Source organism: Chelonia mydas, chromosome 26 (genome assembly GCF_015237465.2).
Source record: "Chelonia mydas isolate rCheMyd1 chromosome 26, rCheMyd1.pri.v2, whole genome shotgun sequence".
Lineage (NCBI taxonomy): Eukaryota > Metazoa > Chordata > Testudines > Cheloniidae > Chelonia > Chelonia mydas.
In genome coordinates, this window is record NC_057859.1 from 7,809,620 (window position 1) to 7,825,024 (window position 15,405).

A 15,405-nucleotide genomic window follows, 5' to 3' on the forward strand; every position below is an offset into this window, starting at 1 on the left:
GGAGGGAGGGAGGGAGGTTCTCCATTAAGCAAAGTAAACTTAGCTGTTAACCCTGAAGTGCAGACGGAAGAGTGAGCAGCGTGGAAACTTGCATTTTCCATTTTAAACAATAACACTTCTTTGATATCAACCGGTAGCATGAGCAAAAAAAAGTCTGTTTCTGCAGATTGTGGGATTTCTGGTGACAAATCTCAAGTTGCAGTGCAGATTAATTTTGCATGCCCTTGCTATATACAAGTAGATTAATAGATTAAAGCCGGAAGGAGCCATTAAAATAATTTCTGTCCTCTTTCATAACACAGACCATAGAATTTCAACCAGTAATTTCTTCAAATCCATAACTTCTGGTTAAAATAGAGCATATCTTTTAGAAAGACACCTAGTCTTGACATAAAGCCTTTAGCTGATGGAGAATCCACCATGGCCCTAGCTAAATTACTCCAATAGCTAGTTACCACCCCTCCCCCCGCTAAAAAATTGAACTTTGAGTGTAGCTTTTGTCAGACTTCTGCTTCTAGCCGTTGACCCTTGTTATGCTTTTGTCTGCTAGATTGCAGAGGCCTCGACTATAGGAATATTCTTCCCCTGCGGTACTCCTAGACTGTGACCCAGCAAACGATATAGATCTTCAGTATAAAACAAGTTCTCTTTGAAGTATTTCAAATGTTACTGCTTTTGGGGGCAGGTCATACTCCCAGCTACATGGCAGGACTTCATGTTATCGATCTCATAATACAACAACTTATCAGTACCCAGGATGATATCTTGTTCCAGTTAAATGAAATCTGAGTTGGGACATTTGTAAGATAGTAAGGCAGCAAGAATATTTGTTAATTGCTCTGAACAAGGCAGACTTTTTGCTACAAAAGATTAATGCCAGCAGAGCAAGCGTTGATTCCTATGCCCACTGCCTCTACCCACTCTCTGCTCCCACAGCTGAATTATCGAAGGAGCCCAAGTGATTTAGTCACCCAACTCCCACTGAATGTCCATGGGAGTTTGGCATTTAACTCTCTTGCACTCCTTTGAAAGTCTCTGATAAAGAAGATTTCCTTCCTTCCCTCCTTTTTGTGAGAATTTGTAGAAAAATAGCAGTTATAAATTTCAAGTAGTTCTTCAAGTCTTGAATGTTGGTGCTTTCTGCTCTGCTGCTTGGAAAACAAAAGAATGTTTCCGGCCATTTTTGTAAAAGTCATTAACAAGTTACACCAAAGCTGGACTGTATAGGATATAAAATAGAAGTTTGGCAGGCCAAGCACTACATGCCCCAATTACCATCTTTCCCTCCTGGGTTTTGATCCTGCTCCCGTTAAAGTCAATCAGCCACAGCAGCAGCTGGTATAAAACTTCATAAATACTTTGCAATGAATAACGCAACAATGAAGTCCATCAGCTGAGTATCTGGCCCAAAGAACGCAGGATCATACCTCTGCTTCTTTATCTCCCATTTATTGAGTCTTGTTGCTGGCTTCCGCTCCCTTCATCCAGTTCAAAGCCCCCATCCTCTCCTTGAACGCTCTGCTAAGCACTTGTGCCCCTGCCTACGTAACTGCCCTCATCTCTCCTGCATGCCCTTGTGTTCTCGATGCGCTGCCCTGTCTTCCCTCCTGACTGCTCCCTTTGTTTCCTTCAGCCGCTCCTGTCTTTGTGCAGCGTCTCATGCTTGGAACAGCCTCTTAATTAATGTCTGGCAAGCGCCCTCCTCCAGAAGATCCACCAATTCCGTGTAGCGGGACCACACACCACTGTTCTGTACTGTATTGAACTTTACAGTACACACTCATTCCTTGAGGACAGCAGTTCTTGGGGGCACATACGGTGCTGTTTCCTATGGCTTCTGTGAACCTTTGTACAGAGCCACGCACTCTTCTGGTGCCACCTGTATAATTTGTACCTGATCCATTTTATTGGATTATGCAAAGCCCAAAACAGGTGTGTTTAAGAAGCATCATCGCATTTCCAGGTCATAGGAAGCGGCAGAGCAGAAGGGGGCAGGTCTGTAGGGAGGACAGTGATTCAGACTTCATAAATCAGTTAAACCAAGATTAGATTCCGACCATCCTGCTTATTCCACCTCAGCTTCGCTCCCTGGAGCATGCAGAAGAGATTTCTGAGCTCACATTTCCTGTGCGGGGGGGTGTGTTGGATAAAAAATCCACAACTCCGTTTTTATGTAAAATTAAAAACAGAGCTGACAAAAACATGGAGCGTCAGGTTTTTTCCCCGTTAGCTGGTTTCTGGGGATGGGACGGAGAAGAAATATAGGTGGTGGAAAGGATAGTTTGGGGGACTGATGGTAAGGATAAAGCATCCTTTTACCTGCAAGTCTTCGGTTCCATAGGCCACAGACAGAAAGGGATAATTGGCTGATGGCTGGCTGGTGGATTTCATCGTGCACAGAGGTCCACAATATTAAACTCCCTGCTATAATTTGCATCCGTAGTCAAAAGTCTTGCCAAAAAGGCAGCAGACTGAATGGAGCGTGGAGAACTTTCCTTTTTCATCCTGGCAAGGTAGTCCCTCCAGCACAGTGTTGAGGGCACATTGCCATGTGGAAGAAGCTGGCACGGCTATTTCCCATGCTACCTCTCTTCTGGGGGAGAACAGAGAACAGCATTCTCCGGGGTTGTCAAGCCAGCACCATTCCTGAGTCTTTAATTTAGAATCAGTAAATACTATTTAGGGCAAAATCTGGAGCTGATGGGAATTTTGCCATTGATTTTGACAGGCGCAACCTGGCCTTTACTGGGCTTTCCTTTTGGGACCTGTGATTTATGTTCTAAGTGCCTGATTTGCAAGTGGAGTCATATTCAGGTACTAGTGTGGTGAGTGTGTTTGTAAAAATTGGTATCTATCTATCTACTTAGATTCTAAATGGCCTGAATCATACTCAGAGTTATGGGCACACAAATTGTGGATATACAACAGGAGAGCCCAGGCTTTGGTAATATGACCTATAACCTGCTTTTGAATTCCCAGACAGCTACACTGTTTTTTCCCACTTAGATGAGCAAGCAAAAACTGCTTTCAACCTACTCGGGACCACCTTCTGTTTTTCTTTCAAGGTGAAATTTACTGACAATTCCAGATTTCTCTTTGAGGGAGCGTTGTCTGATTGTTAGAGCAGACGGTCAGGGTTCTGTTTTGCCTCTGTCACTGTCTTCACATTTGAGCTTGTTACAAGTCACTGAGGCCTTGTCTGTGTTGGGTATTTCAGACAGCCATGGCCAGATGCTCCCTGGGGCAGAGAGGGTAAGCCGCTGTACGCTGCAGTTTGCAACAGTGCATCCTATTCCTGCGTGATCCTGGGGTAAGCTGCTGCAGTGCAAGTCACGGTTTGGCCCAGTTACATGATGGATATAACCAGGGTATGCCCCAGTGTAGGTTCTCTATTGTGCTCTCCCCATCTAGGTCAGATGTACTATTTGCTTATCTCTGGAGGGGTGTCACAGAATTTAACTGCCTTTACTTGGGATTGAAGATGCTCTGGCAATACAAAGATCTCGGCCTGCATGGTATTATCGTTTTAAGGCACTCTAAAGGATTCGCAGCAGTGAGTTGTTCTTTCCTCTAAAAACAGCGCTGAACAAAAACATGGATGTGCAGAACTGAAAGGAAGTTCTTGCTCCTGCCTCACCGTCTGTCTGTGTTTGTGGGGCGGGGGATTAACAGCAACAACCAGGGAGTTAACCCTTTCCCTTCACGGGTACTATTTTGCAATAGGTTCCCTTGTAAGGGGGGAAACAAGGGTTTCCGTGAGAGAAAACGTACCCAATTGGCTGGGATCGCAGTGGCATGACAAGTGATGTCACCCAGGCAAGCTTATTCAGACTGTGTTCTGGCACTTTTCAGGCCCCGGCTTTTCTCTCTCAGCAGAAGTGAGAGCGAGATTGGTGCTGAAACGTCATCGGTCCCATTTCCTGCTGAAAGGCGAGAGTCCGCTAGAAGTCACTGCTCTATTTAAGAGTGGAGGCGAGTCAAAGCGAATGTAAAATTAGGAGCAAGTGGCTGGGAGGCTATTAAATTTCCGAGCTTTGCACGTTGTGAGTGACTGGCTGCTGCAGAATGCAGGCAGGCTGCTCTCAGACATCTTCACTTTGTTAAATGCATGGAGCCAAACTCAGGCCTGGTGTATGGGCATGTCCGTCTTGGGAAAGTTTCAGGGCCAAATTTCAGTGGTGGTGTAGATTGCCCATTTTCTTTAGGTGGGCATGAGTGAAACATGTACCAGTGTAGGTGTGCAAAATAAGTGCAACTGGATGGGTGTACAAGAAGAGAAGCATGAAAAACTAACTTAAGTACAACAAAGTAGAAAATCCCCTCACCCCCACTCACCTTGGCGTTTTATCCCCATAAGGGCCTCACTACGTTAAGTGCTGTATAGGAAGACACAGTCCCTGTCCCAAAGGGATTAGTTGCTGTTCCTGTTGCACACACGCAGCTCAGCATGTAAATTACATGTTTTGCACACCCACTGAAAACCAAATCAGTGCGAGTTATGCCACTCTATTGCTTACGCCCTCTTCTGACCAATTTACCATGCCCTCTTTGTCATTGCTGAGTTTGGCGCATTAGCTTTTATGTATTGTTTTACCTTGAGCTTATTTTCTACTGTGTCCGTTTAAGGGTTTTTCTCTTGGGGCAGGGGTGTGGATTAGGATTAGGAGTCAGGGGAACAGGGTTCTTATTCTGATACTGACTCGCTGCATCACCTTGGGAAAGTTACCCTAGCTATGTGACTCAGTTTCCCCATCTATAAAATGGGGATCATAGAATCATAGTACATAGAATATCAGGGTTGGAAGGGACCTCAGGAGGTCATCTAGTCCAACCCCCATCTCAAAGCAGGACCAATCCCCAATTAAATCATCCCAGGTCAGGGCTTTGTCAAGCCTGACCTTAAAAACTTCTAAGGAAGAATATTCTACCACCTCCCTAGGTAACGCATTCCAGTGTTTCACCACCCTCCTAGTGAAAAAGTTTTTCCTAATATACAACCTAAATCTCCCCCACTGCAACTTGAGACCATTACTCCGTGTTCTTTCATCTGCTACCACTGAGAACAGTCTAGAGCCATCCTCTTTGGACCTCCCTTTCAGGTAGTTGAAAACAGCTATCAAATCCCCCCTCATTCTTCTCTTCTGTAGACTAAACATCCCCAGTTCCCTCAGCCTCTCCTCATAAGTCATGTGTTCCAGTCCCCTAATCATTTTTGTTGTCCTCCGCTGGACTGTTTCCAATGTTTCCACATCCTTCTACAAGAAGTGGGGCCCAAAACTGGACACAGTACTCCAGATGAGGCCTCACCAATGTCGAATAGAGGGGAATGATCCCGTCCCTCGATCTGCTGGCAATGCCCCTACTTATACATCCCAAAATGCCATTGGCCTTCTTGGCAACAAGGGCACACTGTTGACTCATATCCAGCTTCTCGTCCACTGTGACCCCTAGGTCCTTTTCTGCAGAACTGCTGCCGAGCCATTCGGTCCCTAGGCTGTAGCGGTGCATGGGATTCTTCCGTCCTAAGTACAGGATCTGCACTTGTCCTTGTTGAACCTCATCAGATTTCTTTTGGCCCAATCCTCCAATTTGTCTAGGTCCCTCTGTATCCTATCCCTACCCTCCAGCATATCTACCTCTCCTCCCAGTTTAGTGTCATCTGCAAACTTGCTGAGGGTGCAATCCACACCATCCTCCAGATCATTTATGAAGATATTGAACAAAACCGGCCCCAGGACCGACCCATGAGGCACTCCGCTTGATACCAGCTGCCAACTAGACATGGAGCCATTGACCGCTACCCGTTGAGCCCGACAATCTAGCCAACTTTCTATCCACCTTATAGTCCATTCATCCAGCCCATACTTCTTTAACTTGCTGGCAAGAATACTGTGGGAGACCGTGTGAAAAGCTTTGCTAAAGTCAAGGAACAACACGTCCACCGCTTTCCCCTCATCCACAGAGCCAGTTATCTCGTCATAGAAGGCAATTAGATTAGTCAGGCATGACTTGCCCTTGGTGAATCCATGCTGACTGTTCCTGATCACTTTCCTCTCCTCTGAGTGCTTCAGAATTGATTCCTTGAGGACCTGCTCCATGATTTTTCCAGGGACTGAGGTGAGGCTGACTGGCCTGTAGTTCCCAGGATCCTCCTTCTTCCCTTTTTTAAAGATGGGCACTACATCAGGCTTTTTCCAGTCGTCCGGGACTTCCGCGGATCGCCATGAGTTTTCAAAGATAACGGCCAATGGCTCTGCAATCGCATCTGCCGACTCCTTTAGCACTCTCGGATGCAACGCATCCGGCCCCATGGACTTGTGCACGTCCATGCCTACTTCAGAGGGATGTTAATGAGTGTTTGTTTAAAAAACAGTATTTCTGAGGTCCTTTTTGTCTGAGGATCTCCAATAATTTATTACATATTTACTAGTCCTGTGGCAGCTGGCATGAATCCCTGGAGCTCCATGGAAGTCTATAGCATTTGTGCTGATTTACGCCAGCTGAAAATCTGGCTCATCCTTTCTGTTTAGAAGAGTCCCAAGAGACTCAAACCTGCTCTGAATTGGGTGGAGTTGCAGCTGCTCCCATCAAGGTTTTTGAGGCTTGTCTCTGCTGGCTGCCTGAGTCCACTCCCATCTGAGGTCCTCGGTGTGTACTTACCGGCAAGCCCGTAACACTGCCAGTGCTGCCTCCATCATGCTGCTGTTTTTAGCAGACTAGCCCAGTCAGAGCTTGCATGTGTATAATTACCCGAGCTGGGATTTCCACTTCTCAGCTGCTGTATAGACATACCCTTCAAAACTGAACAGCTGACACTTAGCAGCCCATGTGAGGCAAGCTGGTGGTATCAGTTCAGTGGAGAGGGGTCCACGCTGCGGTAAGTTTTAATAAGGTGCTTCTTTCCAGCCTGCTGGCTCTGATCGTGAGTGTGGTACAAGGACCCAGCTCAGGAGTTAGTCTTCTGTTAATGCTGTGTTATTCCCTAGGCTCAGTGTGTACCAAACTGAGAAGAACACATGGGTCATGGTCTAGGGAGCTTATAGTCTAAGCCCCCGATCCTGCAACTTGTTCTGTGTGGATGCCCTGGTACCTGCCTGGAGCCCCAAATGAAAGCAGTGGGCATCTGCTTGGGTGCAGGTGTCGGTCTGTGTGGAACAAGATGGAGGACTGAGCCCTAAATTATGCAAAGAGCACTGCCCAAACATCCGATGAAGTGAGCTGTAGCTCATGAAAGCTTATGCTCAAATAAATTGGTTAGTCTCTAAGGTGCCACAAGTACTCCTTTTCCTTTTGCGAATACAGACTAACACGGCTGTTACTCTGAAACCTGCCCAAATACAATATCACACATCTGTTAGACATGCCTAGGACATAGATGTCGCAGAGCTGGAAGACCAACTCTTCCAGTTCAAGAAAGATTTGGTATAACCTGTGAAACAAAAATTTTGTCTCCCTAATCTGTTCCCTCGTTTCTTTATGCAGCAAGGAAACCTGTGTTCCTCTGGATGACTGGTGATTATCTGACAACTTCTCTGGACCTCCTATGGAGAAAGATGAAAACATTGTTGATAGGCTGCAAATACTTCTATCTTATGCAATGGGCCAGTGAGCTAGAAACTTAACGGTGATCCCTAGAGGTTAGGCAGTGAGATTAGAAAGCTGGGCAGAGAGAATAATTTAAACCTCCTAAAAGGTCAAATCCTGAGAGGCATCAAACACCCACTATTCCTTCGGCTTCAATGGGGATAGGGCTGGATTTAGGTATGAGCACTATAGGCTCCTATTCTGGAACTGTGTGAGTACATCAGAATCCAGCTTTCCTTTATAAAAAAAAAAAAAGTTTCTAGCCCTTATGGCCAGGAAGAAAAGCTTGAAAAGTGACCTGAGTATAAATGATGCAGTGATGTCTGTCTGCATCTGCAGGCCACCTGAAACAATAGCTCTCAGATGGGTGAACGGTCCCATGCATCTCAATGGAGTGTTAACTCCCAGCCCACAGGTCTGGAGATCCTGCAGAGGGATCTGACTGGCAGGAGGCCTGCCCACCCAAGTAGCCACAGCCTGGCTGCTAGGATAAGCAATGGGGACCCCCTACTGCTGCCACCTCTAGTGCTTCTGAGTGGGTGGGGAGCCTCTGCTGCCACTCCTAAGCAGAGAGAGGCCCTATGTTGCCGCCCCTGCGAAGGGAAAGGGCCCTGTCCCACTGCTACTCCAAGGAGGCTGGGCTGTCAGGGTAGAGCCACAGGGACCCCATGTTGTGCTGTGCCTAGGGTTTGGAATTCTCTTAGTCTGGGGATTGTGGATGCTCACTAAATTCAGGCCCGTACTATGGATTATGAGGTAAAGAGTGACGATATGAAAGACAGCCTGCTGTGGTTTAACAGCTATACCGATTAGAAGGGTAGGTAAAATTCACTGTGCACGAGGTCCTTTTCTGTGCAAGGCAAATGGTGCATAGGTCTTGTGCCCGCTCTCTGTATCAGGGTGAATTTCACCCATTGCCTTATCAGCAGGTTTCAGAGCCCTTCACAAAGTGAAGTATTAGGACCCTCCCACTTCAAGGATGGAGGGACTGAGGTGTAGAGAGACTGTGAGTTGCTAGGTTACGCAGCACGTTAGCAGCAGAGGGCCTGATCCAACTCTTGTTGAAATCAGTGGGAGTCCTTCCATTGATGTCAGTGGGCTTTAGATAAGGGCCAGAGTGAGGAATAGCACCTAGGAATCCAGATTTCCTGTCCTGCGTGCCATTCTCCCAATCATGCTGACTACCCCTGCAGTGTTTATTAAAGGGATCCCATGAAGGGGGATTGAAGAGCAGTCTAGCCCTCTCAGAAGCCTGCACTATCCGTTCTAAAGCTGCTGTTTTCAGTGCAGCTCTGTCTGCTGATGCTCCCAGCACAGCTCTTGTCTTCAGACATGCTGAAATGTAATTAATCTAGCAGGTGTCCAGTACTGCAGCTTGTTAATAAGAATCCCTAAGATAATGCTGTAAACGTGTATGATGCTTTCAGAAGAAGGGTACATTTCCTGCCCCTGAAAAGCTCTCAATTGCCTTCTATCCTAGGCAACTTTTAGCATCTCACATAGGTTCCGTCTTACCCCATGTGCATACGCTGGGAAATAATGAGTTTGCTGGATTCACAAAGAATTTCTCGAACGTCCCCTCCCCCGTGAAGCTATAACTTCCTCAGAAAAATAATCCAAGTTCAAAGTCTCCATTTTTAAACTGAATTAAGGTAACTAGGTTTCTCACTTTGCAACTTTCGTCCATCAGAGCATCTTTGTCCTGCGTAGCACTCCACGGAGGTTCAACACCTGGCACAGGCTTTGGAGTAGAGCTGGCTGGAATTCTGAAATTTCAAAAAAGTAAGAAAGGAACTATTTAGGTGAAGGTTCAAAAAAAGGGGAAGAAGGGAAGGGATGGGGATTTTTTAAAAACAGGATATGGAGTCTTTCACCTCCAGGTTGTTGTTGGCCAATGTGAAGTGAACTGAACTGGTGGGTTTGTGAGTTGGCGGTGGCTTTTCGAACGCTCATGTCTGAGGAGTAAAGCCGTGCGGAAAATATTCCTGTGAAGTCCATTCTTTCCTGCCACTTGCCTGTTCTGATAATCAAAGGAAATACAAACTAAAACAGGGGAAGGGAAAAATAATCTCTGAATGGAATAGTTATTTTGATGTCAGGAATGCATGGGTTTTGAGGTTTGAGAGAGGAGACAGATGCTGGCTGTAGCAATTCAATTCATCAAGGTCAACCTAAATATTAAACTGAGTTATATTAACTCCTCCTAATTGATTATCTTGCCTTTGATCTATAGGACTACTAGTGAATAAGAAAGCCAGGGTTTGGCCTATACACTAGTTTCAATGTGGTTACTTGTGTGATTAAGGAGAGCAAGATTTGACTTATGCACAGGTTGAAATGGGACTGATCATATGAACAAAGACACAGGTTTGTCGTACATATGTATTTGAATGGGACCACCCACGGGAATAAGAAAAGCAGGAGTAAGCCCCACATCTAAAGCATCCGTCACCATAGTTTCTGAGTCTTACGGTACTGGTGCACCCTGGGGCAGGAAGAAGAATTGTAGTTACACTAATTGGGCTGTTTTCCCCCTAGATGCAAATTTCCCTCCTTAACAAAAACAGGATGGGGAGGGGGGTCTCATGAATGTATACCTGGTGCTGAGGACACAGACTGCGGGGGAGAGCCCTTAACAGCTGTCTCGACACCCAGCTGAAATGCAGGCAGAATCCTGATAAATAAATGATTCTGCACCATTCTACTGGCCAGCCTGTATGGAGATACCCATGAAAGCTGACTTTCCCTAGAAACTGTCTAGACTACCAGATGAAACCGTTCCAAGCAGACTCAGAAAGCCGTCTGCAGTGGGTGGGGTCGTTGCTAGCAGACAGCTGGTTTCTTGGTAGCGGGAATGGCTGGCATGACAACAGTATATTTGCAGGTAGGTTTCCTCCCTATTCATCGATGCGGGTCAGGTTCCTTTTTTCTCCCAGCCTGTTTCTTCGATAGCTTTTAAACACGGTAACGTCTCTTTCTCCGTTGGTTTGCCTAACAAGCAAAGGACATGCCTGTATGTCACAAAGGAAAAGCAGTGCTGCCATTCGTGAGTTGCAGTGCTGTAGCTCCCAGCCCCCCTGAAATCCCCTGGTAAACATCCGCATTGTCAGTGCTCTCTTCTCCCCCCGCCCCCCCCTGCAAGGGACACAGAGAGGAGTTTCCTGGATTTCAATGAGGTTTGCTGCTTTTAAAATGCTGCAGTCAGAACGGGATCTATCTTCACGACCCTGATGGAGAAGTTGTCTGCAATTTAATCAAAAAGGATCTTTCTGCGGGTTATTTTTAAAACCATTCCATAGGATTTAATAGAGAATGATCCCTGCTCTAGAAAGGCGACCCTTTTTATTACGTTGTCTATTCCGAGTCGTTTCTATTGACCCCTTTATTAAGGCCGAGGTTTTCAGAAGTGACGAGTGATTTTGAGTGTCCCCTTTGGGACTCACTAAATGGCCTGATTGTCAGAGGACGGGTGCTCAGCACTATCTGAAAATCAGGCCCTGTGAACTGATGCACCAGCTGGGCAACGTGAAATCACACTCCAAGCAACTGCTCAGCTCCAGCTAATTTCACAGGACTTTCCTTATCAACAGAGACTCAAGATAACACAAGAAAGCTGCCTGATCCATCCCACCACCCTTCAGGGTCCTGTCTAGTCCTTGTCTCCAGGGTTTCACAGGCAGCTGCCTGACAGATGCAGAAAGCCCCTTCACTGACCAAGGGGTCTCTCCTGTTTGCTCCCCTGCCTAAGACTGGACCTCCTTTGGTGACTCTACAGAGGGCAAAACCAAACCCTTTTTTAAAATCAGTGTTCCCCTCTCCCCAGAGCTGGCTTTGGATTGCAGATGGCTTGTGAGCCCTTCCTTTGGACTGTGCTCTTCACGCCTCCAACCCCAGATGACTGAGACGGGACCCTTGACAGAAAGAACTTAAATAACCTGTTTCAGAGTAACAGCCGTGTTAGTCTGTATTCACAAAAAGGAAAGGAGGACTTGTGGCACCTTAGAGACTAAATAAATTTGTTAGTCTCTAAGGTGCCACAAGTACTCCTTTTCATTAAATAACCTGTAACTTGTGTTCTTTGTTCAGTTTGGTTGGTGGGGTTTTTTTGTTTTTTGGGTTTGTTTTTTGTTTGTTGGTTGTGTTCTAGTGATAAAAAAGGGTTTGAAGAAAAAAACACACAGGCAGAAAATGAAGCACATGTCATATAGATTATATATGTTCATAATGTTGAGTATAAATGGGATAGACACAAACATTACTAGGAAGCTTTATACACAGTCTCCTGTAGGGCGCATGAAAGGGAGCAAGCATGTGACTTTTCAGCTACAGCTCCCAATCTTGAAGAGCCCAAGGACTGCAACAGGTGCACGAGCTCTGAGGCCGAAAGCCCAGGCCCTTTTTAAGGCCTCTCATGTTGGGACCCCACCCTCACAAGTCACTTTTGAAAATCTTGCATTGTGACATAGGCGTGGGTGTCTATCTGCTGCGGTTCTTACCTCATGCCCTCACTTTCACGCCAGAGCCCGTAGGAGAATTGTTTACTACAGCATGGTTTAGCTTTGGGTTGCTCCCAGTTTATTATTCCTAGGATTAGCTGGCTGGCTTCAGCAGTTCAGGGATGGCAGCAGCAGTAAAAACCATAGCAGGAAGTTGCTGCCCTCCAGCAATGCAACCTCCCTGTCAGCCCCAATATTTTGTAAGCGTCGGAGTAGATCAGCCCATCCGGGCAGCTGATGCCTGTTCTCTTGAGCCTGAGCTTTCTGTCATGCACTCCCTTGCCTAAAGCAAGGCTGGGAACTGCAGAGGAGCTGAAGGGAGTTGTGAGGTGCCTGTCTCCCACTACATGTGTTTACAGTTGTGCTCTAGTCAAACAGGAGATTTTTGGGCTAAATACAGAGGTAACGGGGTGGAATTTTGTGGACTGTGTTCTACATGAGGTCAGATTAGATGACGTAATGGTCTCTCTCCTGGCTTTAAAATCGATGACTCCATGAATTGAGTGTCTAACTCCCTTAGGCTCCGTGGAGAATCTCCACCAAAAGCTTTATTGTTGATTTTTAAGGGAGGCTGCTACACAGAAGCCCTATTTTGTATCCAGCCTCAGAAGAGCCTTTAAAGTTTGTTGGTCTTGCCTTCTTTTTTAAAAAAAATCCATCACGGCAAAAGGCAAATCAAAAATACCCCTGGTTCTTTATTCGCTGGGGCCCAGATTGAGTTAGGCATGGAAGTACCTTTGCAGATCTGGGCCTGACACGTCAGCAGATGGCGAAGCAGTCTGGGCACCAAAAAGTCTTTAAAATGTTATGGGTGAGTGTGAGGGATATTCACCTTTTCAAAGGGCTGCTTCTGATTCCTGATTTTAACTCTACAGTTATGAAGCGAGGAAATCATTAAGTTGGAAGAGTATTTTTCCTTTGCATAGCACAGCTCTCATACTTGGAAGCTTCCCCCCTGAGCATCAGTAAATTCATTTGGGTGGTTTTAGGAATAGAGACCGCTACTATCCCGATATGTTAAACAACAACACTTGGCCAGTTACAGAGCCCTATTCACCTGCAAATCTCAAAGGGCTTTACCGATGTCCTTAAGTATCTTTAGCCCCATTGTATACACGGGGAAATTAAGGTACAAGGAGGTTCAATAAGGGTAGCAGGCAATGGCTATTGTGATTTCAGTGGGCCACATCCTGGCAGGGACTCAGCCTCTTCAGAGTTCAGTGAACGCAGGAGGAATTCGTCAGAGAAAGAGCCAAATAAAAATTGAGCAAGGGCGTCTTGACCTTCTCCAGTAATAATGTTATTTATTAAGACAAACTAGACATGATTTGCAATATGGGATTATTATCTTTAAATAGTCCATAGGGACTTAAGCAAAGATGCAATTACCAAAGACGCAGTGTTTCCCAGTGGATAGGGCACTGGACCAAGACTTAGAAGACCAGGGTTCTATTCCTGACTGTGCCTCTGACTTTCTGTGTGACATTGGGCATGTCATTTAATCTCTCTGTCATTTCCCCCCCCCCACCCCTGCTATTTAGACAGTGAGCTCTCTGGGGCAAGGAGTCTCATACTGTGTGTTGTATAGGAGCTAGAACAATGGGACCCATGGCAGCATCTAGATGCTACTGACAGACATATAATAGTTTGCAATTAAAACATTAATACCAAGCCAGCTGCAGCATGAGAATTAAGATGTTTATAAACTGCACAGTTTGAGGGATTCATAAATTCCTTTGGTAATACAGAATTAGCCTTCATTGAGGAGCAAAAACATAAAGCGTGCTTCACAAAGGATTGCCTGTTAACAGCAGTGGTCATTTAACATGGATGGGGTGGGGGAAGTATTTTCCAACAGGAAACGGTGTCATTGGAAGTGAGCCAAGCACAAAAGGGACAAAGCCTGGCCTGTGGCCATGTTATACCATCCAGGCTGCAAAGGCTGCAGAGCAGGAAGGTCTCTCATTGTGCTAAGGTACTGATCATCCGAAAAGGGACGTTTCATGGCGGTGATGATGATCAGTACGTGAGAATGATAGCGAGCCGGCCCCTCTCCGATAATTGATTAATTATTCTCATTTTTTGAACCAGTGTATTAAGTAGGGGTCAGTGCACTAAAAACTCATTAACCAGGGACAAGCACAGAGAAGTGAAAACAAATTGCATCAGAAGGGATGCAAACAAGCCCCCCCGCCACCTTGAATGGCCCAAGTCACCCTGCTCAAAAGTCTCAATGTGCAGCATTGCAGGAAACGTTGCTCCCTACTGGACGATCTTACCTATCATTATGTGTGTTACAATAGTACCTAGCTGCCCCAACCAAGATCAGGGTCCCATTGGACTGAGTGCTGGGCACACGGAGAGTGAGAGAGTGCCTGTCCTGAGGAGGTTGCATTTTAAATGGACAAGACAAACAAACAAAGTGTGTGTGTGTGGGGGGGGGGGGGGGGTAACAAGGAAGATTTTATCCTCGTTTGACAGCTGGAGAACAGAGCCAGAGAGGGTAGGGATTTAGTCAGTGGGATTTAGTCTCCAAAGTCACTTAGGCCTTGTTTTCATGACAAAAAAGGTGTGTTCTTAACTTGAGTTCAAATTCTAGTGAAGACGAGGCAGGCGTAGTTGTAACATGAGTTAGCAGGGCAAGTTAAACACCAGGGTGCCCTGTCGTCTTTTAAGGCTCTGTCTTCACGGCAGAGCTAACTCATGTGATCTACATCCAGGTCTGAGCACCTGGGTTATTTTAGCACGTAACCCTGTCCTCACTGGCACTGCAGTCACCTCTGTGTGTCTCTCTAGGGCTTTTCGGGGCGGGGGGAGATATTGCATAGTTCTCTGTGCTGCAGTGAGCTGAGCTGCTCTAAAGTTCTTTCCCAGTGACCAGTTGTCTGTCCTTCTAGTCACACGGGGGGAATTGGGGGAAGGCATTGGAGGACTATTAGCACTTGTGGGATTTAACCTGCGTCCTCGCTGCAAAATGGGCAGGTTATCAACCTGAGTGAAAGCAGCATCTGGATTTTAGCGTATAGTCCCAGGATGGGCCAGCTAGGCTGGGTTGAAAGCACCACTAAATTCAGATCAGAGGGTTTTGTGCATTGACAGGAGCTGGGTCGGAGCAACACCAAAGTAAGAGCTCAGTTTAACTCTGCAGAGAAGATGTATCCTAACTCAACCTGCTAACTCTAGCTAAAATCCATATTGGCTTGTCTTCACTAGGATTTGCGCTCAGGCTACCTTCTGGTGAGAACTTACCTTTCTTTGTCGGTCTTGGATGCTTTCTCTCAGAGAAATTAAGGACCAGATTTTCAAAAGTGGTCCGTAGCCAGCA